The sequence below is a fragment of the Phragmites australis genome, chromosome 16, assembly GCF_958298935.1.
Source record: "Phragmites australis chromosome 16, lpPhrAust1.1, whole genome shotgun sequence".
In the NCBI taxonomy this organism is placed as follows: Eukaryota; Viridiplantae; Streptophyta; class Magnoliopsida; order Poales; family Poaceae; genus Phragmites; species Phragmites australis.
In genome coordinates, this window is record NC_084936.1 from 9,215,810 (window position 1) to 9,238,234 (window position 22,425).

Below are 22,425 nucleotides of genomic sequence, written 5' to 3' on the forward strand. Positions count from 1 at the left end.
AGTACCAAGGCAATAGCTATTGCTTTTGAGAGGGCTCTCCCGTCCAGTATGTCTTGACAGCCACGAGGATCTTCTCAGGGTTGAATGGACTGGACTCGTGATCCATGATTTGGCTCTTCCACGGTGTCCCTCATGATCACCGTCCCTTCAGGCCTTAAAATCCGGTCTACCTCCAAGAGAATGTACGTTATGGCACACCTGCAACCGCTCCATCATTAGTTTCTACTTGCTTAACCTGGACCTTTTATAACCCAAATGCTAGCAAACAAGTGTACCAGAAATGAAACACATCTTTGGTTAAGCGAATGCATGAAAGAAAATGTCTACAGTGAAAATTGAACAACAAAGTTATTTCATTACCTATCGTGATAACTGCTGAAAACTTTATCAGCATGGATGAGGTTATATGTTCTTGGGTAAGAAAGCCTCATACAAGTCCTGGTATGTTCCACTGAACCCTCGTTCATAAATAACACCGAGGGTGTCATGAGTAGAGCCTGCAGGCACTACGTTCATCACCCAAAGAGGATACTTCATCAGAGCAGCTGCAGAACTCCCCATCCATGCATTCATGTCCATCACGTTCCTGTATCGCCCTTTGGCCAGTGGCAGAATCAATTTCTTGTAGTAACCGACTGTCTCTGACCACAGTTTGTTATCCTCTTGGAATTTCTCATGGGTGAGGCCTGGAACTGAACCTCGAGTTATTCTAGGGGGAATAGCTAATGCTCTTTTGCCATCTCTTAAGAGCTCCAGCAGCAACTTCATCTTCACTCTTCATATCTGGAAGAGGAGATATGCATGTGTCCATCTTCTTGTACCTAAATGTTTACATCTGGATGAGCTGCTGCAATCAATAGAGTACACACTTAACTCAACTAGAGTAAAACAGCAGAGATCTTACCAAGCAAAATCCACATAATTGCTCTTGCAAATCTGTGGAGTCTAATAGACCTTTCTACTGTTGGAATTGATCTCGGCCTTATCCCCAACGTGACCGAGATAAAAGGAGATCCGTTTTTCCCTCCGTGTGCTCTGATCGAGAGCCCCAACCAACAAATGGTGGTGGTCCCACCTTGTGCTGCGCTATATAAATCAAGGGGGGAGTCCCGTAGGACGTGTGACCATAATTCACACGTTAGGCTAATCTTCCCCCACCCCCTCCCACAAACTCTAATCCGATCCTAAGAGAACGCAGTAAACAAGGTGAAGGCTACTGCCGGCGTCACCATTGACAATATTTGCATCTACGACGACGCTTCCAGACCTCGCCGTCAACTCCTTATGGCATCACCGAACGCAGGTACACATATATGCGCTTCCGTTTTAAGTTGGTGTTTGATTTAGGGTTAATGATTTACTTGATTAAGGCTTGCTTATGTTCAACAATGGTACCAGAGCCACCTTTAGCCCTAATCAGACCCATTTAGACCTTCATTAGACTAGATTATGTTCGGTTGATGTCACTTTATGATCAAACTGGCCTAATTGTTTTCGGTTTACATCAATTAGCTTTAAATTATTATTTTTTTAAGATGAATTAGGTTCGGCTAATGTTAATTAGGCCCAATTTGATCAAGTTTTAGTACTGTTTTTGTCCATTAAGCATATTTAGTCCATAATTGCTTATGTTTAAGGCTTAATTGACGCGTATTAGCCCCAATTAGCATCGGATTAGACCTACATATTCATGTATTAGTTTCGGATGAGATGTTTTTTTGCGCACATTTGTGTTCTTGTGTGCTAATTGTTTCGGATTAAGGACCTTAGGCCCTTTTGGACCTTGGGTAGCATTAAGAAGGAGGGGAATTTGGGGAAACCCGAAGAACCCTAAAGCAAACCCTAAATTTTTTCCCCCAAATTCCCTAATCCGAACCCTAATCCCCCATTTCAGAACCCTAGAGTCACGGAGAAGGGGTACTCACTTGTTTATGTCGTCACGGATCACTCCATGTACCACGCGCGCGGATCCTCCTCTTACGCTGGCCACCATGCCATCGCCGCTCCCTCCCGTGTGCGTCGGCTCCCCGGTGTGCTTCCCTATCGCCACGCGCGTGAGACCCTTGCGGGCACCACCGCAAATCTAACCGACGGAGCCGCGCGCAACCATCGTCGCATGCGTGCTTCGGCGTAGGCCTACGGCTGCGCCTCTCTCTCTCTCTCTCTCTCTCAGTCGCGTTGCCCCTTCTGTCCTCTTCCCTCTTCTTCGACCGTGGTTCTCCATCATCAGAGCTCTCGCCACCGCTCATCTCTCGCGCGGAGGTTTCGGGGAGGGAGAGGAAAAATGAATTAGGGTTAGGGTTTTGGGCGACGGCCTTTTTATCTCGTGCGTTTTCGTCGGGCAGCCGTCGGATCACGATGGACGGCTAAAAAGCTCTGGGCCGGCGCGCGCACGAAAAAGAATTGGGCCGTGCACTGGTTTCTGGGCCGCAAGGCAAGTTTTTGGGCTTTTTTTTCTTTTTCCCGGAATTTCAGTGATTTATTAATGTTTTATCTTTTATGCACTGAAATTTCCATTGAAAATAGCCCAAAATTAATAATGCTTTATGCACAAAAATTATGATTAATTCTCTGGTTGAATTGGATCCAACGGGAAGATTTTTCCGGAGAATTTTACGATCAATTTATATAGGTTCATAATTACTTTCTGACCAAAGTTGACTGTAATTATGAGCTATTTTATGTGTTTATTTAAATTCTTTTCCGTTTTCTGCCCAACGGTGATGCGGATTGGAGTTTTATTTTTTCATGATTTTAATCAGATCAACGTAAGGTTATTTTCGTGTAAATTATTTCTTTATGATAAACCTCTAATCTGGCTCAATTTTTACTCTCCAGCTCTTAACGCTTCCTCTGTTGCCACCACCATTGACGGCATAGAGAAACTTAAGGGCAATAATTTTCCCGCTTGGAAAGCTAAAGTGACTGTTGTACTTGGTGTTTTGGACCTGGACTATGCACTCAGGGTTGACGCTCCCACTACTCCTGCCATTGGCATGGAAAATTATGATGAATTAAAGAAAACTTATGATGCACTTTCTGAGAAGTGGGAGCGGTCCAACCGCATATCTCTTATGATAATGAGGAACTCAATATCAGATGCTATAAGGGGAGCGATCCCAAACTCAGAAAAGGCTAAGACCTACTTGGCATCTGTGGAGGAGCAATTCAAGGGCACCTCCAAAGTTTATGTTAGCACACTAATTCAGAAGCTCCTCAACACTAAGTATAATTATGGGTCCGGTGGCATAAGAGAACACATCATGATGATAACAGACATGGCTGCCAAACTCAAGGGCATGGATATGGAAATCTCTGAGGGTTTCCTTGTCCACTTCATTATGACCTCTCTCCCTCCCGAGTTTACTCCTTTTAAGATAAATTACAACACTTAGAAAGAGAAGTGGAGCATGAGCGACTTGATCGCGATGTGCGTCCAAGAGGAAGAGAGGGTAAGGGCTGAAAATAAAGACTTTGTGAATCAAGTTAGCAGCCCCAAGAATAAAAGAAAATTCCAAGGGGATTTCAAGTCTAAGAAGAAGTTGCATTTTATCGCTAAACACGACAATGCAGCACAGAGGGCGCCCAAGGCATCTGCTCCTTCTGCTCCTGCCTCTCAAGAATCTAAAGATGATGGATGCCACTTCTGCCACAAGAAGGACCACTACCAAAAGGACTGTGTTGGTTTCCTGAAGTGACTTGCAAAGAAGGGTAATGATTTCATAACATTCATTGATGAATCACTTTATGCTGATTTTCCCCTTAATTCATGGTGGATTGACTCAGGTGCCACTGTGCACGTTACCAACTCCTTACAGGGATTCCTTACCGTGAGAACATTAAGAAAGGGGAAGCGAAGTCTTAGAGTGGCCAATGGGAAGGAAGCTCAAGTTGAAGCTATCGGATCCCTTCCATTAGTTCTTGATAGTGGCTTCACTCTTAGACTGAATAATGTAGTTTATGTTCCTTCCATGAGGAGGAATCTCATTTCTGTTTCGATGTTAGATGATGATGGTTTTCATTGTAATTTCGGAGACAATAAATGCATTCTTAAATTTAATTCAGATGTTATTGGTCTTGCCATCCGACAAGACAAACTTTATATGCTTCCTCTTAATGAATCCCCTGTGACGATGAATGTCTATGATGTAAGCCATAAGAGAAAGAGAAGTACAATTAATGAGACTTCTTCGAAACTGTGGCATTGTCGCTAGGCCACATTTTGAGGGGGAGAATGGAGCGTCTCATTAAGGAAGAGATCCTCCAACCCTTAGACTTCTCCGACTCTGACCACTGCATAGATTGCATTAAAGGAAAGTACGTTAAGCAAATAAAGAAAGGGGCCACTCGGAGCACAGGATTATTAGAATTAATTCACACGGACATATGTGGTCCTTTTCCTGTGACATCAGTTGACGGTTTTGATTCTTTCATTACCTTCACTGATGATTTCTCCCGTTAAAGCTATATCTACCCCATTAAAGATCGATCTAAGTCTCTCGACAAATTTAAGATATTTAAGGCTGAAGTAGAAAATCAGTACAACCTGAAGATTAAAGTAGTGAGATCGGATCGCGGGGGAGAATATTATGGGAGGCATGCCACATATGGGCAAATCCTTGGTCCTTTTGCCAGATTCCTTCAGGAAAATAGCATAGTAGCCTAATATTCTACACCTGGTGAACCTCAGCAAAACGTGGTAGCTGAGCGACGCAACCGCACGCTTATGGACATGGTACGAAGTATGCTCAGCTATTCTAGTTTACCAGTTGGACTGTGGATGGAGGCACTTAAGATAGCCACACACATTCTTAATCGGGTTCCCAGTAAATCAGCTCCAAAAACACCTTATGAATTATGGACTGGAAGAAAATCCTCTTTAAAGTATTTACACGTGTGGGGCTGTGCAGCTGAAGCTAAAGTCTTTAATCCACATATTAGAAAATTAGATCCTAAGACAGTTAGTTGTCACTTTATCGGGTATCCAGAAAGATCAAAGGGGTATCGTTTTTACTGTCCAGATAGGATCACTAAGTTCGTAGAAACAAGACACGCTGTGTTTCTTGAGAACGGGGATATGGAGCCGAGGGAAGTTGATCTTGAAGAAAAACAGGTTTATGTTCCTACTCCGCTAATCCAAGAGTCATACATCCCTGTGCCTCAGGTGGTTGCACCTTCAGTAGAAACTAACGTCAGTACACCCCCTGTTGAGGTCTCTGAAATTTCTAACGTTATACCTAACGATGAGCCTCAGCAGTCCCCTGCACTATCCAGTCCTTGTCCTGCAGTGCATAATGAACCGATCAGGAGATCACAGCGTGACAGGAGACCTGCTATCTCGAACGATTATGTTGTTTATATGAATGAGGATGTTAATGACATAGGGAAGACAGAAGATCCCAACTCATATAAAGAGGCCATGATGAGTGAGCATTCGTCTGAGTGGCTTAATGCCATGAATGACGAATTAAAATCCATGAGCGATAATGATGTGTGGGACCTAGTAGAAATTCTTGACGGAGCCAAAACAGTAGGCTGTAAATGGGTCTACAAAACTAAACATGACTCTAATGGGAACATCGAAAGGTTCAAAGCAAGGCTCATAGCTAAAGGCTTTTCGCAAAGAGAAGGAATCGATTATAATGAAACTTTCTCTCCTGTATCAAGTAAAGATTCTTTCAGAATAATTATGGCGCTTACAGCGCATTATGATTTAGAGCTGCATCAGATGGATGTAAAAACAGCATTCCTTAATGGTGACTTGGAAGAAAATGTTTACATGGCTCAGCCAGAAGGTTTTGTCATGAAAGGCAACGAACAGTTGGGATGCCGCCTTAAGAAATCAATTTATGGTCTAAAACAAGCGTCTAGGCAGTGGTATCTCAAGTTTGACAAAGTCATCATAAATTTTGGCTTTAAAGAAAATGAAGTTGATAACTGCATTTATATAAAGTTTAAAGGGGGAAAATTCACCATCTTAGTTCTTTATGTGGATGATATCTTATTGGCCAGCAGTGATAAGGATATGCTGTTTGAGACCAAGAGATTTCTTTCCTCTAATTTCGATATGAAGGATCTCGGTGAAGCCTCTTATGTTCTTGGCATTGAAATTCACCGAGATCGGTCCAAAGGAGTATTAGGTTTGTCTCAAAAGGCATACATTGACAGAGTACTAAAGAAATACAATATGCATAAGTGCTCTGCCACGCCTGCTCCTATTGTTAAGGGCGATAAGTTTGGGACATATCAATGTCCAAGGAATCAATATGAAATTGATCAAATGAAGATGGTTCCTTATGCTTCAACTGTCGGAAGCATCATGTATGCTCAAGTATGTACGCGCCCTGACTTAGCTTTCATGACCGGGATGCTTGGCAGATATCAGTCAAATCCAGGACCGGACCACTGGAAAGCCGTTAAGAAAGTCCTTCGCTATTTGCAAGGCACTAAAAACTACATGCTCATATTAAGATAATCCGATAACCTTGAAGTCGTTGGTTATTCGGATGCAGACTTTGCGGGGTGTGTAGACACTAAGAAATCCACGTCAGGTTATATCTTCACCCTCGCTGGAGGAGCTATCTCGTGGAAAAGCTCCAAACAGACACTTACAGCATCTTCAACGATGCAAGCTGAGTTTGTGGCATGTTATGAGGCTACCGGGCAGGTTGTATGGCTAAAGAACTTTATCCCGGGGTTAAGAGTGGTCGACAGTATTTCAAAACCACTTACATTATACTGCGACAATCAACCCGCAGTTTTCTATACGAGTAACAACAAGTCGAGTGGTGCTGCCAAACACATCGACATTAAGTATCATGTTGTGAAAGATAGAATCCAGGATCAAACAATAAGTGTCAAGCATATAAGCACTAAGTCAATGCTTGCGGATACGCTCACTAAAGGCTTACCACCTCATATTTTTCGTGATCATGTTGCCAGCATGGGGTTATTGGAAAGCCTATGATTCTGGATAAGAGGACCATAATGCAAACCAACTCCCATTAGGAATAACGAATTTCTATTTCGAGATGAAATAGTGTACTATGGGTTCTGGGTTTCAGTGGCATTTTATGAGCCGTTGTAATCTTTTGGCTTGGTGTGCTGTTTCATTAAGAATGGGCTTATGATGTTAGCCTTTCGATCAAGGGGGGCAATGTTGGAATTGATCTTGGCCTTATCCCTAACGTGACCGAGATAAAAGGAGGTCCGTTTTTCCCTCCGTGCCCTCTGATCGAGAGCCCCAACCAACAAATGGTGGTGGTCCCACCTTGTGTTGCGCTATATAAACCAAGGGGGGAGTCCCGTAGGACGTGTGACCATAATTCGCACGTTAGGCTAATCTTCCCCCACCCCCTCCCACAAACTCTAATCCGATCCTAAGATAACGCAGTAAACAAGGTGAAGGCTACTGCCGGTGTCACCATTGACAATATTTGCATCTACGATGACGCTTCCAGACCTCGCCGTCAACTCGTTATGGCATCACCGAACGCAGGTACACATATATGCGCTTCCGTTTTAAGTTGGTGTTTGATTTAGGGTTAATGATTTACTTGATTAAGGCTTGCTTATGTTCAACATCTACTATCAACACATTCTATGTGGTTGATAAGTTTCTACCATATAGCAAGATCGTCTTTCTCTACAACCTTCTACCAGTAGAGACGCTTTGCTAAGTCCTTGATCTCATCTTGCTCTTGCTTTAAGTCTTCTTCTGTCCTCTCCCGCCCCTTAAAGTGCCTCTTCCAATGGATTGGAAGCCCGGAGAGGATCCAGTAGCCCCCGGTCTAAGAACTCTGTCTACTTCAATTAGGTAGACACCATCTATTCAAAAAATCATGAGAGATTGTCTCATTCAATTTGTGATCAATGTAATGCACCTGAAAAGCCATAAGAAACAATGCCGTGACAAAACTTTACCTAGCTTGTTCCACGGGATCAAACATCTAGATCAATGTGCCATGTCAAATGCTCTAGCAGAATATGGAATTCTTTCGGTCGCCATCACTCCAATCATAGTTGGCACCCCCTCTCCAACACAAACTGCATCTACGCCTCATGTGAATCCCTGGGTGCAAACAACATGGTGATGATGTTCTCTTCATAAGATAAGCATCCCAACTTGCTACCTGAACAACAGCGAAGAAAAAATAATATCACCCCAAAATACTGAAACCTTTAAAGAACACATAATATCTAAGAAATTGCTCTTTGCTCACCCCACATCCAGTATCAAGTGTAGTTCAGATGTTGCCATCAGTTAATGGTACAAGAGCATTGATGTCATCAATATAAGCATCCGCACCATGTGGGAACATTGTGCCACCACCAGGGAATCTAAACTGGTCTCCCTCAACTTGAATCCAGTTCTGAACGTTCTTCTCAATACTCTACGTGAACAGGCACATATATGCCTTTGTCTTCCGCACATGGCGTACTCCAGACGTATCACATGATCTCAGGAGCGGCCTCCCGCTTCTCCAGGAGCCAGGATTGATACAGCAACAACCTAGGATTATTCCCATACTTATCCTTTCTATGTTTAGCTTGCATGCATGCGTATCGCATGGATTGCTCCAAGTTTGTTGCCTTCCCTTTCTCTCATGTAATCTATTTATGTACCAATCTCTGGCTAATGGAAATCAATCGTGTGAGTATTCTATTCTTGCACGCTCTCATGGTATCACGAGACGGTTCGCATCCGCGGCCTCTCTGCTTTCGCAAACCCTAGCCGTTGTCTAGCACCGCGGCCGTCGTTGCCGGCCTCTCCTTGCCGCACGCCTGTCTTGCCTGTGCTCGCCTGTCCGGCTTCCCCCCACACCCCACACCCCGCCATGGCTCCTGAAGATGACGCACGCCTCCAGCGTGAGGAAGAAGAACGCGCTGCACGCGCGGCTACCGAGACTGAGCGCGCCAGCCTGGACGCGCAGTGCGCCGCGGACATGCGCGCTCTCGCCGTCGCCAACGCGCGTAGTGGCCTCCATGCTCAGGTTGTTGCTGTGCAATCTATCAAGGCCTTGGTGCCCGTCGTCCTCAATGTCGACTCTGTCAACTACAGCAAGTGGTCGAACCTCCTCCTCAACACGCTCGACAAGTACACCCTCGATGACCACGTCCTCTCCGATGATGGCGACCCCGACGACCACACGTGGTCCCAACTTGACTGTACGGTGAAGTTGTGGCTCTACAGCACGATTTCATCGGACCTCCAGGAGCTCATCATGCATCGCGAAGCCACGACGCGCTCCGTCTGGCTCGGCCTCGAGCAACAACTCCTTGGCAACAAGGAAACTCGTGCACTCTACCTCGACGCCAAGTTCCAAAACTTTGTCCAAGGCGCTCTGTCCATCACGGACTATTGTCGCCAACTGAAGGGCATGGCGGACGCCCTCGGAGATCTTGGTGAGCCCGTGCCGGACCGGACCCTCGTCCTCAACGTCTTTTGTGGCGTCAACAAAAGATTCTCCTACATGACGGCGCTCCTCAAGTGACAGAATCCCTTCCCGTCATTCATTGAGGTTCGTTCTGATCTGCTATTGGAGGAGCTAACCATGGCCAACAAATCGTCTGCACCTTCTGCCTTCCTAGCGGGCATGTCCACTAGTGGTTCCTCCAGCTGTGGAGGCCAGGCTTCTGGTGGCTCTACGTCCAACCATAACTCGGGTGGTTTGCGAGGGAACAACAGCAAAAATTGTCGTTGCGGCCGTCGCGGTGAGTCCAACAACGGCGGCAACCCCTCGGTCGGCAGCAACTTCACCAGCGCCAACTCCTCTGGCGGGCCGGTCGTCTGCCCAGGTTGGCCGACGGTGTACAATCCGTGGACCGGATCCATTCAACTATGGTCCGGACCATCCGCTCCTCGCTCGGCCTCTGGTCTGCTAGGCCCCTGACCAGCTTCACAACCTCACGGGCACGTCCAGCAGGCACTTGTCACGGAAGGACACGGCGGCATGCAGCCACCCGCACCTGCTGGCATGCAACTGCTCGCGCCTGGGAGCTATAGCGCCATGCATTCCATGCAACCGCATGCCAGAGGCATGCAGCCGCACTTTGGTGGCTGGCCTGCTGCGCAGTTGCCACTCGGCGTCCCCGGAACTCCGTTCCTCGGCTGGGACCAGAACATGTTGGCTCAATCGTTTAACACGATGACCCTAAATCCACCCGCCAGCACGGAATGGTACCTCGACTCTGGTGCGACCTCCCATATGACTTCGGACGCCAGTAATCTGTCCGTAACCCACCCATCCTCTTCTTTTACTCCCTCCAATATTATCGTTGGCAACGGTTCCTTCCTCCCTATCACTTCCACCGGTGCCACTTTTTTTCCCACTCGCAGCGGCTCTTTTCACCTACGTGATGTTCTTGTTTCTCCCGATCTTATTAAGAATTTAATTTCCGTCCGCCAATTTACTACTGACAATCTTTGCTCAGTCGAGTTTGACCCATTTGGCGTTTCTGTAAAGGATCTTCTCTCCAAGAACGTGATCGCCAGATGCAATAGCTCTGGGCCGCTCTACTCCTTGTGTCCGAAGGCGTTCCTTCCCCACGCCCTCGCTACTGGCACCTCCTCCGTCCTTTGGCACCGTCGTCTTGGTCACCTTGGCCATGAGGCTTTCTCCAAACTTGCGAATAATGGTGACATTCATTGTAATAAAGTTGAGCTAGACTCCTTATGTCATGTCTGCCAGTTAGGCTGCCATACACGCCTACCTTTTGCTAGCTCATCATCACATGCATCTAAACCCTTATTGTGATCTCTGGACATCTCCTGTTCTCAGTGTCTCAGGTTACAAGTATTATCTTGTTATTTTAGATGATTGCACGCATTTTTTATGGACGTTTCCCCTACATCTTAAATCTGACACCTTCACCACGTTGTCACATTTCTTTTCCTATGTCACCACACAGTTTGGTGCCTCCATTAAGAGCGTCCAATGCGACAATGGTCACGAGTTTGATAACTCTAGCTCCCGCACGCTCTTTCTCACCCACGGAGTTGACCTCCGCATGTCTTGTCCCTACACATCGCCCCAAAATGGTAGAGTCGAGCGCATCATTCGCACTACCAATAATATTATTCACTCTTTGCTAGTCCAAGCCTCTCTCCCGCCCTCATATTGGGTCGAAGCCTTGCACACCGCTACACACCTATTAAACCGTCATCCCACAAAAACTCTAGCCTTCTTCACCCCATACTTTGCTCTATATGGCGTCCCCCCCCCCTCCTATTCCCATCTCCGTGTCTTCGGTTGCAAGTGCTACCCCAACCTATCCTCCACCGTTCCTCACAAACTCTCTCCTTGCTCGACCCTTTGTGTCTTCCTTGGCTATTCCGCCGACCACAAGGGCTATTGATGCCTTGACCTATCCTCCAATAGAATCATCATTTCTCGACATGTCACTTTTGACGAGTCTTCTTTTCCCTTCGCCGAGTCAAGCTCCACACCTTCTTCCTCGGATTTTGATTTCCACTTGGAGCTTGACACGACCCCTCTAGCACCTGTTGGATCTAACCCTCTTGCATGTTTTCTTCCTAGTTTCAGCCCTGCTGCCCCTATTGGTCACACACCTCAGGATGCTGCCAGCAGAGCCGGTGCTACACCGACACACTCTGGTGCCGCGTCCGTGGGTGCCACTGCACCTCTGGCCTTCCGTCGGGCTGCCCCTGCCGACTACCAGTCGCAGGCTGTTGCCAGCCCGGCCTCCTCTCCTGCATGGGCTGTGGCCCTACCGCCACCCCCTGTGCAGGTTGCCCCATCAGCTGACGCTCGGCTTGCGGGGGCGCCTTCCCCGCTCACGCGTCTGGAGCCTACGGGGCCGCCTTCCCCGCCCACGAGTCTGGGGCCTCAGCGTGGAGTCGCTGGGCCTCAGCCTTCTCCCGAGGCTGCACCTTCACATCGGCCTGTTGCGGTCACCGGTCAACCAGCGCCACCAGCAGCCGTGCCTGCCTCTGCTGTTCCAGTAACGCCTGTGGCTAATGACCATGTCATGATCACACGAGGCAAGGCTGTATTCCGTAAGCCGCTAACACGCATGAATCTTCACGCTGATGTTCTGTTTCCTCTACTGAAATCTTACAGAGGTGCTTTGGCTGATCCTAACTGGCGCGATGCGATGATCGAGAAATTCTCAGCTTTACAGGCCAACAATACCTGGGATTTTGTCCCTCGTCCATCCGTGGCAAACATTGTAACAGGCAAAGGGGTATTTCATCACAAACTCTCTCCTACTGGTGATCTTGAGCGCTACAAGGCGCGTTGGGTTCTTCGCGGTTTCGCCCAACGGCCTGGTATTGACTTCGATGAAACTTTCAGTCCAGTGGTTAAGCCTGCTACAATCATGACAGTTCTTACTGTTGCTCTCTCTCAGGATTGGCCTGTTCATCAGTTGGACATGAAGAATGCTTTCTTACATGGCACCCTCAGTGAGACAGTTTATTGTGCTCAACCGTCTGGCTTCGTGGATCCAACTAAACCTGACCATGTCTGTCGACTGAATAAGTCTTTATATGGCCTCAAGCAGGCTCCTCGTGCATGGTTCAGTCAGTTTGCATCCTTCATTCTCTCTATTGGATTCACCGGTGCTAAGTCAGATTCTTCCCTATTTATTTTTCACCGCGACAGTGACACAGTCTATTTGCTCTTATATGTGGATGACATTGTTCTTACTACTTCCTCTGAGAGTCTACTTCGTTGGATTATCAGTGCTCTTCAGCATGAGTTCTCCATGAAGGATTTGGGACCTCTACATCACTTTCTTGGCCTATCTGTCAGTCGCCATGATGGAGGTTTATTTCTCAGTCAGAGGCAATATATTCTGGATATTCTTGATAGAGCAAATATGAGTGACTGCAAGCCTTGTTCAACGCTAGTTGATACAAATGCTAAACTTGCTTCTAATGCTGGTCCTCCTGTGGCTAATCCAACACACTTTTGTGGCCAAGCTGGTGCCCTGCAGCATCTCACTTTCACCAGACCTGACATTGCTTATGCTGTGCAGCAAGTCTGTCTTCATATGCATGACCCTCGGGAGCCCCATTATGCTTTGGTGAAACGCATTCTTCGAAACCTGAAGGGCACACTTGAGTTCGGCTTGCAGCTTCACCGAACCTCCATCTCAGCACTTGTAGCTTATTCCGATGCAGACTGGGCAGGTTGTCCAGATACTCGCCGCTCCACTTTAGGCTACGGCGTCTTCCTCAGGGACAACCTCATCTCTTGGTCCTCCAAGCGGCAGCATACCGTCTCTCGCTCCAGTGCCGAGGCTGAGTATCAGGCCGTCGCTAATGCTGTGGCTGAGACCTCTTGTCTGCGACAGTTACTCACTAAGCTTCATTGCCCACCCCAGCGTGCTACAATTGTCTACTGCGACAATATCAGTGCAGTCTATCTCTCAACCAACCCAGTGCAGCATCAGCGCACCAAGCACATTGAGATCGACTTGCATATTTTTCGGGAACGAGTAGCTGCCGGGGCCGTACGTGTTCTCCATGTGCCTACCTCCTCCCAGTACACGGATATATTCACCAAGGGTCTGCCATCTTCCCTGTTCACAGAGTTCAGGTCCAGTCTGAACATCCGCTCCGCTCCGGCTCCGACTGCGGGGGCGTGTTAGCTTGTATACGTGAGCAGGCACATATATGCCTTTGTCTTCCGCTCATGGCGTACTCCAGGCGTATCGCATGATCTCAGGAGCGGCCTCCCGCTTCTCCAGGAGCCAGGATTGATACGGCAACAACCTAGGATTATTCCCATATTTATCCTTTCTATGTTTAGCTTGCATGCATGCGTATCTCATGGATTGCTCCAAGTCTGTTGCCTTCCCTTTATCTCATGTAATCTATTTATGTACCAATCTCTGGCTAATGGAAATCAATCGTGTGAGTATTCTATTCTTGCACGCTCTCAGATGTCATCCATATAAGCATCAGCACCATGTGGGAACATTGTGCCACCACCAGGGAATCTAAACTGGTCTCCCTCAACTTGAATCCAGTTCTGAACGTTCTTCTCAATACTCAGCTCTCGATGAGGAATGTTATCATACCAAGCATAGTCCCGACTTTGCGGCCACATGAAGGGGTTCTTATAGCTTGGAGGAGCAGGAATCAAGCACCTGAACAGCTCCTCTTTCTTAGGGCAGTGTCTCTCCCTGTACTGCGTCATTTTCTTCAGAAATCCCTTTCCCCTCCTTGGATCTTGGCAAGGGGTATATGCACTGTACTTGAGCTGGCAAGGTTGCAATTTCTCCACCTGATTCATTGAAGCCCACCTGGTGGTGGACTTGGAAATCAAGGCCAGCACCAGAAGATCACACTAATGTGCTGCTAGAGGCGCGTGAAACGGCATCATCGTAGCGGACTTTGCTGTTTATAAAGGACGATTTTATACAAGTTTTTTTATATTTTTATCATTAATATTTAAATAAATAGACCTCTAATAACAATATTTGTACAAATAGACTTCTACCGCCATCTGAAAAGGCTACAGCCTTTTCATAAGGCAGTAAGGATGGCAATATGGCACCGGAGGTCCTTACCACTTTCTGAGAGGACGGTTAGTCTTTACCACCCTTTCAGTAAGTGGGTAGGCCCCACCCCCGAGCACCCGCCGTGCAGCGTCTCTTACCGCCCTCTGAGAGGGCGGTTAGCCCTTGCCACCCTCCTAGGGGCGGTTAGCCCCACCGCTTGGAATTTTCTTTTAATTTAACTTTTGTATACATCAATTTGAAAAATAGTGTATATTCATTCGGTGAAAAATGTTAGTTGTGCAAAAATGGTCAAAACGGTATCGCGGAGTAGTTATTTTTTGGAAATTTTGGATCGATGTAAATTTGTCAATATTTGTTTATTTATTTGATTTAAAATTGCCTGAGTAATTTTTTAGTGACGTAATGTTGGGAGGATACAAAATATAATTTTTTGAACAATTGTAGTTGTGAAGCACTATTAGCATAAAACTCGGCACGAAGGTTACATACGCTAACAAATATTACATAGGACATGATGTTTATCGTTGCTACGCGAATGAACTCTAATCATAAAGACATATCGACAACAAATGTTGGCATATACGGTACGTCTAAAGACTAACCTAATAGCGTGTTGCTGCTAATCTTAACATGCCTTAGTGAATGAAAATATGCTGAGTTACTATCTACTGAGTGCACTTAGGATATTTACCCTTTCTCAGAGCATCGGGGCCACCTGCCTTAGCGTGACGAGCCCTCTCTCGCTTCCTTGCCCTCTCTGCTTCGCGTTCTTGAGGCCCGGCGAGCTCCTTTGCTGCCTTCCTCATGTGCTCCTCCTCCCATCGCTTCAGTCGTAGTTCCTCTTGTTGTTGCTCGTAGTCCCGACGTTCATACGCTTCTCTCCTTCACCGCATGCTCATGTCCACCCACCGCTTTTTGTCTTCATTTTGCTCTATGTTGAGCCATTCCATAAAGTCACAGATAGGTGGAGGAGACTAGACAAATAAAATAAGATGTGAGATTAGTAAAACAGTGCATGAAATCATATGAAAAGTGCCACATGAGTTATCTATGCCACTATACCGTGGGTACTCATACGGTTCATGTTGAGGCTTGTCGTATTAGTAGTTGGAATACATGAAGAAGCATAGGCCATAAGTGTAGGAGATGTCATGGGACTTGCGAAGCTTACAAGGATCACCACAGAAGCACATCGGCAGTTCAACCCCCTGGGGGATGAAAATCCGTAATATTTCTTGGGTGAACTTGGTGGAGCTCAGAAAGACATTACAGTTGAGAGAGCTAAGGAGGAGTGGTCTATCCATGGATGAGGGTGTGGTTATTTATGGTGGCTAGGGCTGGTGCATAGACTGAGTGCATGAGCTTGGCTGGGCTAGAGCATAGGATTCCCTGTGAAAGATGAAAAATTTGTGGCTTTGATGCTAGAAAAAGATTCCCTGTGTCAGGATAGAGGTGTTGTCATTTAATTTATGATTAAAGCTATGTCATATGGTCACTTCATGTCTACAGCCTGCGTTAGGATAGAGGTATTGTCATTTCATGGTTAAAGCTGAGTCGTGTGTCACTTCATGTCTAAAGCTAGACTCATGACATATGTGTTGTCAGTTCATGCTTAAAGCTCTGTTGTGCTTGGATAGTACATCAAATAATAAACTTACCATCACATTGATTAGGTATAAAGTTCACAAATAGTTCATAACATATTACATTAATATAAGACAGTAACCATATACCCATCGAACTGAACTAATGAAATGGAAATGTAAACAAAAGAAATAGTTGTGGCTGGCATTTGCATAGTTCTTAGTGGATAAATGTTGAATACCTAGATCATCTCAAGATGGCGGAGGAAAGTGGTGACGCAAATTAGCAGATTGTATGCGAAATGAAGGTATCCTATGAGCTCAAAAACTATGGGAGGAGATTCTTTCGGTGCTCAAACATTGATCCTTCGTCTGTGTTTCATGGGGTATTTAATTATGTCATATTTCACATGATTTATCAACTTTTGTTCCGGATAGTAACTAAATCATGCGTATAGTCGTCCATTAGGCTTTGTGACTTCATGATATGGATCGACTTCGACATCAAAGCTGAGGACGAGGAATGGGTCAACCTATTGAAGAAATGTAACTAGCATGTGGTCACATGGGATTAAGAAATGCAGTAATAACATGGTAAGCAGTACATAGAAAGTACATACATCCGAATATATAAGACTAGTTCGCGAATTGAAGATGCATCATGAAACAAACATGTAAGTTACAAAAGCAATGGTGAAATCCTACTGTTGTCTCCCCCGCTACCGTTGACCGTTCCTACCATCATAGTCCCGTAGATGCTGCCGCTGGTTTGCCCTCACATGGCCCCTAGAGTAGGTCAGGGCGTGTGGTGGACCAACCTGCCTGGTAGGCCTCATAGCGATCATAGGTGTCGAGGCCTCCTCCTGGGTCTGCTGTGTCGGTAGTAGAGTACTGGGCAACTGGGACCGCGTGACAATGTCATAGTACGGTGTGGTCCCGATGAAGTCCCTCACGAGGTCGAACGGGGGATTTGGCCTAGGCTCAACCTCCTGACTCAGTTATGACTACTGCGATGGTGCCGCCATCGTCCATGTATAATCACTCGAGGGGCCTGCGAACAGATGAATTTATTAGATACGATAAATGTGGAAATGAATGTATTAGTATAAAATACAATGTTGTACATGTATGGTATGCAGGTGCAGCAGTAGACAGTCAGGCGTGAGTGCTGAAGTAGGGTGCAAATGGTGGAGGTTCAAATGGTGGACGTGCGAACGATAGAGGTGCAGATGAAGACATCCCAGCGTCATCACTGTAGTAACCTGCAATCGAGGTGGATATATGCAAGCTTGAAGTAATGCAAATGATGATGAGTAAAATATCTTTGAAACTGTAAAGTAAATGGGAAGGTAAATTGCAAGGTACCTGGAACTGGAGGATCCACTACTTTGTGGGCTCTCGTAGATTTGATAAGAACTCAGGCACGTAGGCGGGTGCGCCGTCCATCCGCTGAAGAGGGGTGAACCGCTGGAGCATAATGTTCATCGAGTCTGCATCCACGTTGATATCTCCAACGGTGACTCCGGTGCAAGGTAAGCCTAACATGTAGGCTACGTCCTGCAATGTCGGAGCCATCTCGCTGTAGGGGAGGTGGAAAGTGTGGGTCTCAGGCCTCCACCGGTCGACCAGTGCAGCGATCAGTGAGCAGTTAAAATAGAATCGCCTCGTGGCTGCCTCAGGGTTCTGTATCGCTCGGGCCTCCACCAAATGACACAGCGGTAGGAGTCCTAATATGAACAAGGGTTCCCGATCTTCCGAAAGGTTCTGGTAACTCTCGATTTGGTGGAAACGAGACACAAGTCGATCCGGCTTCCGAACAACACGATCCGAAACCCCGCAATCGCAGCACCACGTCTCCTCTGGTTATCAACCGGCGTTGCACGGTTGACCTCGCCAAGAAGGCTAAAATCCTTGCCTGCGAATCGAAGAACACAAGCAAGAACAAGGAAGAATGCAACCAAATTGCAGATGAATGATTAATCTCACGAGTTGGGGTCTCACAAACCGACGAAACGGTGAAACTGTTCTTGACAGAATAATCTAAGCAAAACCCAATCCTAATTAGGGCGGCGGCTACTGTATATAAAGGATTAGGGTCGGCCAAGGACCCCTAGACGCGTCCCTAATGGACTCCAACACGATACATGGCCCAACGGACCAAAAACGGTGACGCAGAACCGGGACAGATTCTGGACGCTGACTTGTTTCGACGTTTCCTGTTGACTCAGAAGGAATTTGGACCTCAAACCAACGCCATTGGTTTCCTTATGAAATTATCTTTCCAACCATATGTGAATCGTCGAAAACGGAGTCCGGATGCGTCCTGGGCGTCCGTTTTATTGCTCGCTGGTCCTGGAGGCCGAGGCTGATTCGGACTCGAGTTGGACTGGACCTCCTGCTGTTGTTGGACGTCCTAGCTGCTCCTCCACGCCTCCAAGCCTTCCTCTATGTGTTTCCTTGTCCTCTCCATGATTCCTAAACAACACATAATCATTAGGTAGTAATCTATTCTCAAAATTATATAAAGAGTTGCTTAGGAACGAGCTCACCTCTAAATTTAATTGTCGTGCGCGAGCTCTTGTGATTGGACCTTGAAAGTTCAATGGAGGATCATTGTATGTATTCGAGAGAGTGATGTCCTCATCATCCTCCCCCTCTTGAATTAGAGTCGTCCTCGACTCAAGCTCATCATCGGCTCCCAAGTAAGGTTTCAAATCTGCAATGTTAAAAGAAGGACTAACCCCGAACTCGGGTGGCAACTCAAGTTTATATGCATTATCATTTATTTTCTCAATTATCTTATAAGGACCAGCAGCTCTTGGCATTAATTTAGACTTACGCAGCTCTGAAAACCTATCTTTTCTTAAATGTAACCACACTAAATCACCCGGTTCAAGTTTGACTTCTTTCCTACCTTCACTACCAGCAATTCTATACTTTTCATTCATCTTTTCGATATTTATTTTAGTTGTTTCATGCAACTTACGAATAAAATCAGCACGTGCACTAGCATCACTATGTGTTCTTTCAGTGGTAGGTAAAGGCAAAAGATCAATAGGAGCGCGAGGGGTAAAACCATACACTACCTGAAAAGGACTTACCTTGGTGGTAGAATGTGTTGCCCGATTATAAGCAAACTCCACGTGGGGCAAACATTCTTCCCACATCTTCAAATTTTTCTTCAAAATAGCTCTCAACATGGTACCCAAAGTGCGGTTCACTACCTCCGTTTGGCCATCAGTTTGTGGGTGGCAAGTAGTAGAAAACAATAGTTTTGTACCCAACTTATTCCATAGAGTGCGCCAAAAGTGACTCAAAAATTTAGCGTCGCGATCTGAAACAATAGTAGAAGGCATACCATGCAAGCGAACAATCTCTTTGAAAAAGAGGTCAGCAATATAAACGGCATCATCACTTTTATGACAAGGTATAAAATGTTCCATCTTAGAAAAACGATCCACAACAACAAAAATGCTATCCCTCCCTCTCTTAGTCCTAGGCAATCCCAAAACAAAGTCCATCGAAATATCTGCCCAAGGAATAGAAGGAACAGGAAGAGGCATATACAAACCATGTGGATTCAAGCGAGACTTAGCCTTTTGACATGTGGTACAGCGTGCCACGAACCGCTCAACATCTCTCCTCATCTTTGGCCAAAAAAAATGTGTGGCCAACATAGCCTCCGTCTTCTTAGCACCAAAATGTCCCATCAATCCTCCTCCATGTGCTTCCTGCAACAACAAAAGACGAACGGAACCAACTGGAATGCATAGACGGTTAGCTCTAAACACAAATCCATCATTGATCACAAACTTGTTCCATGTACGTCCCTCTTTACAGTTCAGCAATACATCTTTAAAATCAGGATCAAGCACATATTGTTCTTTTATTGAGTCAAGTCCAAAAATTCTATAATCAAGTTGGGACAACAAAGCATATCGTCTAGACAAAGCATCAGCAATTATATTATCCTTCCCTTTCTTGTGTTTGATAACATAAGGAAAAGATTCAATAAATTCAACCCACTTAGCATGTCTACGATTCAGATTATTTTGAGAACGAAGATACTTAAGCGATTCATGATCTGAATGTATAACAAATTCTTTAGGCCACAAATAATGACGCCACGTCTCTAAAGAACGTACAAGTGCATACAATTCCTTATCATACGTAGAGTAATTAAGAACAGGGCCATGCAATTTTTCGCTAAAGTATGCAACGGGCTTACCTTCTTGCATCAAAACACCTCCAATGCCAACTCCACTAGCATCACATTCTAGCTCAAAGGTCTTACCAAAATTTGGAAGTTGCAGCAATGGCGCGTGCGTAAGCTTGTCCTTCAAAGTGTCAAAGGATTCCTCTTGTGCCTTACCCCAATGGAACACCACACCTTTCTTTGTCAACTCGTGTAAGGGGGCAGCAATGGCGCTGAAATCCTTCACGAAACGACGATAAAAACCTGCAAGTCCAAGAAAACTTCTCACCTGTTTGATGTTTTGGGGCACCGGCCAACTCTTTATGGCTTCAATTTTCATCTCATCCACCTCAATTCCCTGTGGAGTAATAACATAGCCAAGAAAAGAGACTCGATCCGTGCAAAAGATGCACTTCTCAAGGTTACCAAATAAACCTGCATCACGTAAAGCATTAAAAACAGCACGTAAGTGATCCATATGTTCATCCAAAGACTTGCTATAAATCAATATGTCATCAAAGTAAACCACCACAAATCGTCCAATAAAAGTTCTTAAAACCTCATTCATCAAACGCATGAAAGTGCTAGGTGCATTAGTTAAACCAAAAGGCATTACTAACCACTCATATAATCCGAATTTAGTTTTGAAAGCTGTTTTCCATTCATCTCCAAGTTTCATTCTAATTTGGTGGTAACCACTACGCAAGTCGATCTTTGTAAAAATTACAGAGCCACACAACTCATCAAGCATATCATCAAGTCTAGGAATAGGATGGCGATATCGAATAGTAATGTTATTGATGGCTCTACAATCAACACACATACGCCAAGTACCATCTTTCTTAGGAACCAAAATCACAGGAACAGCACAAGGACTAAGGCTCTCACGTACATACCCGCGGTCCAAAAGCTCTTGGACTTGCCGCTGAATTTCCTTAGTCTCCTCGGGATTGGCTCGATACGCAGCACGATTTGGCAATGTTGCTCCCGGGATCAAATCGATTTGATGCTCTATCCCTCTCATAGGTGGCAGTCCCGGGGGTATCTCAGTTGGGAAAACATCCTCATACTCCTGCAAAAGGTTAGTGACAGCAGGAGGTATCGAACTAATAACATCATCAAGCGAATACAAAACTCGTTTGCAAACCAAGGTGTAGCAAATATCATTATTAGAAATTTCAGCAAGGTCACTTTTTAGTGCAAGCATAACACCACCCTTCAATTTTATGCCCTCTACCTTAGAACTAGGTGCAGACTTATCCTTTTTAGGTGGGTAAAGAGAATTAGCAACTTGCTGATTTTCAGATTTAGTATCACGCAAATTAACAGCTCGTTCTTTATCAGCTTGTACAATTTCAGCAGGGGTCATAGGAACCAAAGTAATTTTCTTTCCTTTATGCATAAAAGTATATGTATTACTTCTACCATGGTGTATAGCATCATTATCAAATTCCCAAGGTCGACCCAATAAAAGTGAGCAAGCTTCCATAGGTACCACATCACAGTCAACATAATCAGCATAGGAACCAATGGAAAAAGAAACTCTGCAAGTTTGTGTTACCTTAGCTTTTCCAGCATCATTAAACCACTGAAGATTATATGGATGGGGGTGTTGGCGTGTGGTCAAGCGAAGCTTCTTGACCAAATCTGAACTCACCAAATTATTACAACTACCTCCATCGATGATGACACGTGCTCGCCGATTTTGGATGACGAAGAAAATCTGGAACACGTTATGGCGTTGCAGCTTCTCTGGTTGTTGTACCTTTGTGCTGAGCGCCCGCTGCACAATGATGCTCCTATAGGTCGCTGTGTCATCACTGCCCAAGATTTCGTTGCTCTCCTCAACAACTGGTTCTTCTTCTTCTTCAATGTCAGAGGCGCTGATGTACCCATCTTCCGTTGCAATGTATGCCCGCTGACTTGGGCAATCCTTCTGCACATGACCGAATCCATGGCAGCGACGGCATTGAATGACAGAGGTGCGTCCCGTTGATGCAACAGAGGAAGCACTCTTGGAAGGTCCCTGCAAAACAGAATTTTTACCTGAGCCCGAAGGTCGTGTAGTGACAGGATTTGGTGCCGTAGCTGCTTGTTGCTTGCTCGCTGGTGAGGGAGCCCTGTAAGTGGATGGTTTGGACAGCCCAAATGATG

At 45.7% G+C, this 22,425-nt stretch overlaps 1 pseudogene; it reads right to left on the minus strand.

Moving 5' to 3' along the window:
* Positions 1 to 16: 16 nt before the first annotated feature.
* LOC133895041 (probable methyltransferase PMT17) lies at positions 17 to 14,264 on the minus strand (annotated as a pseudogene).
* Between the last annotated feature and the right edge of the window lie 8,161 nt (positions 14,265 to 22,425).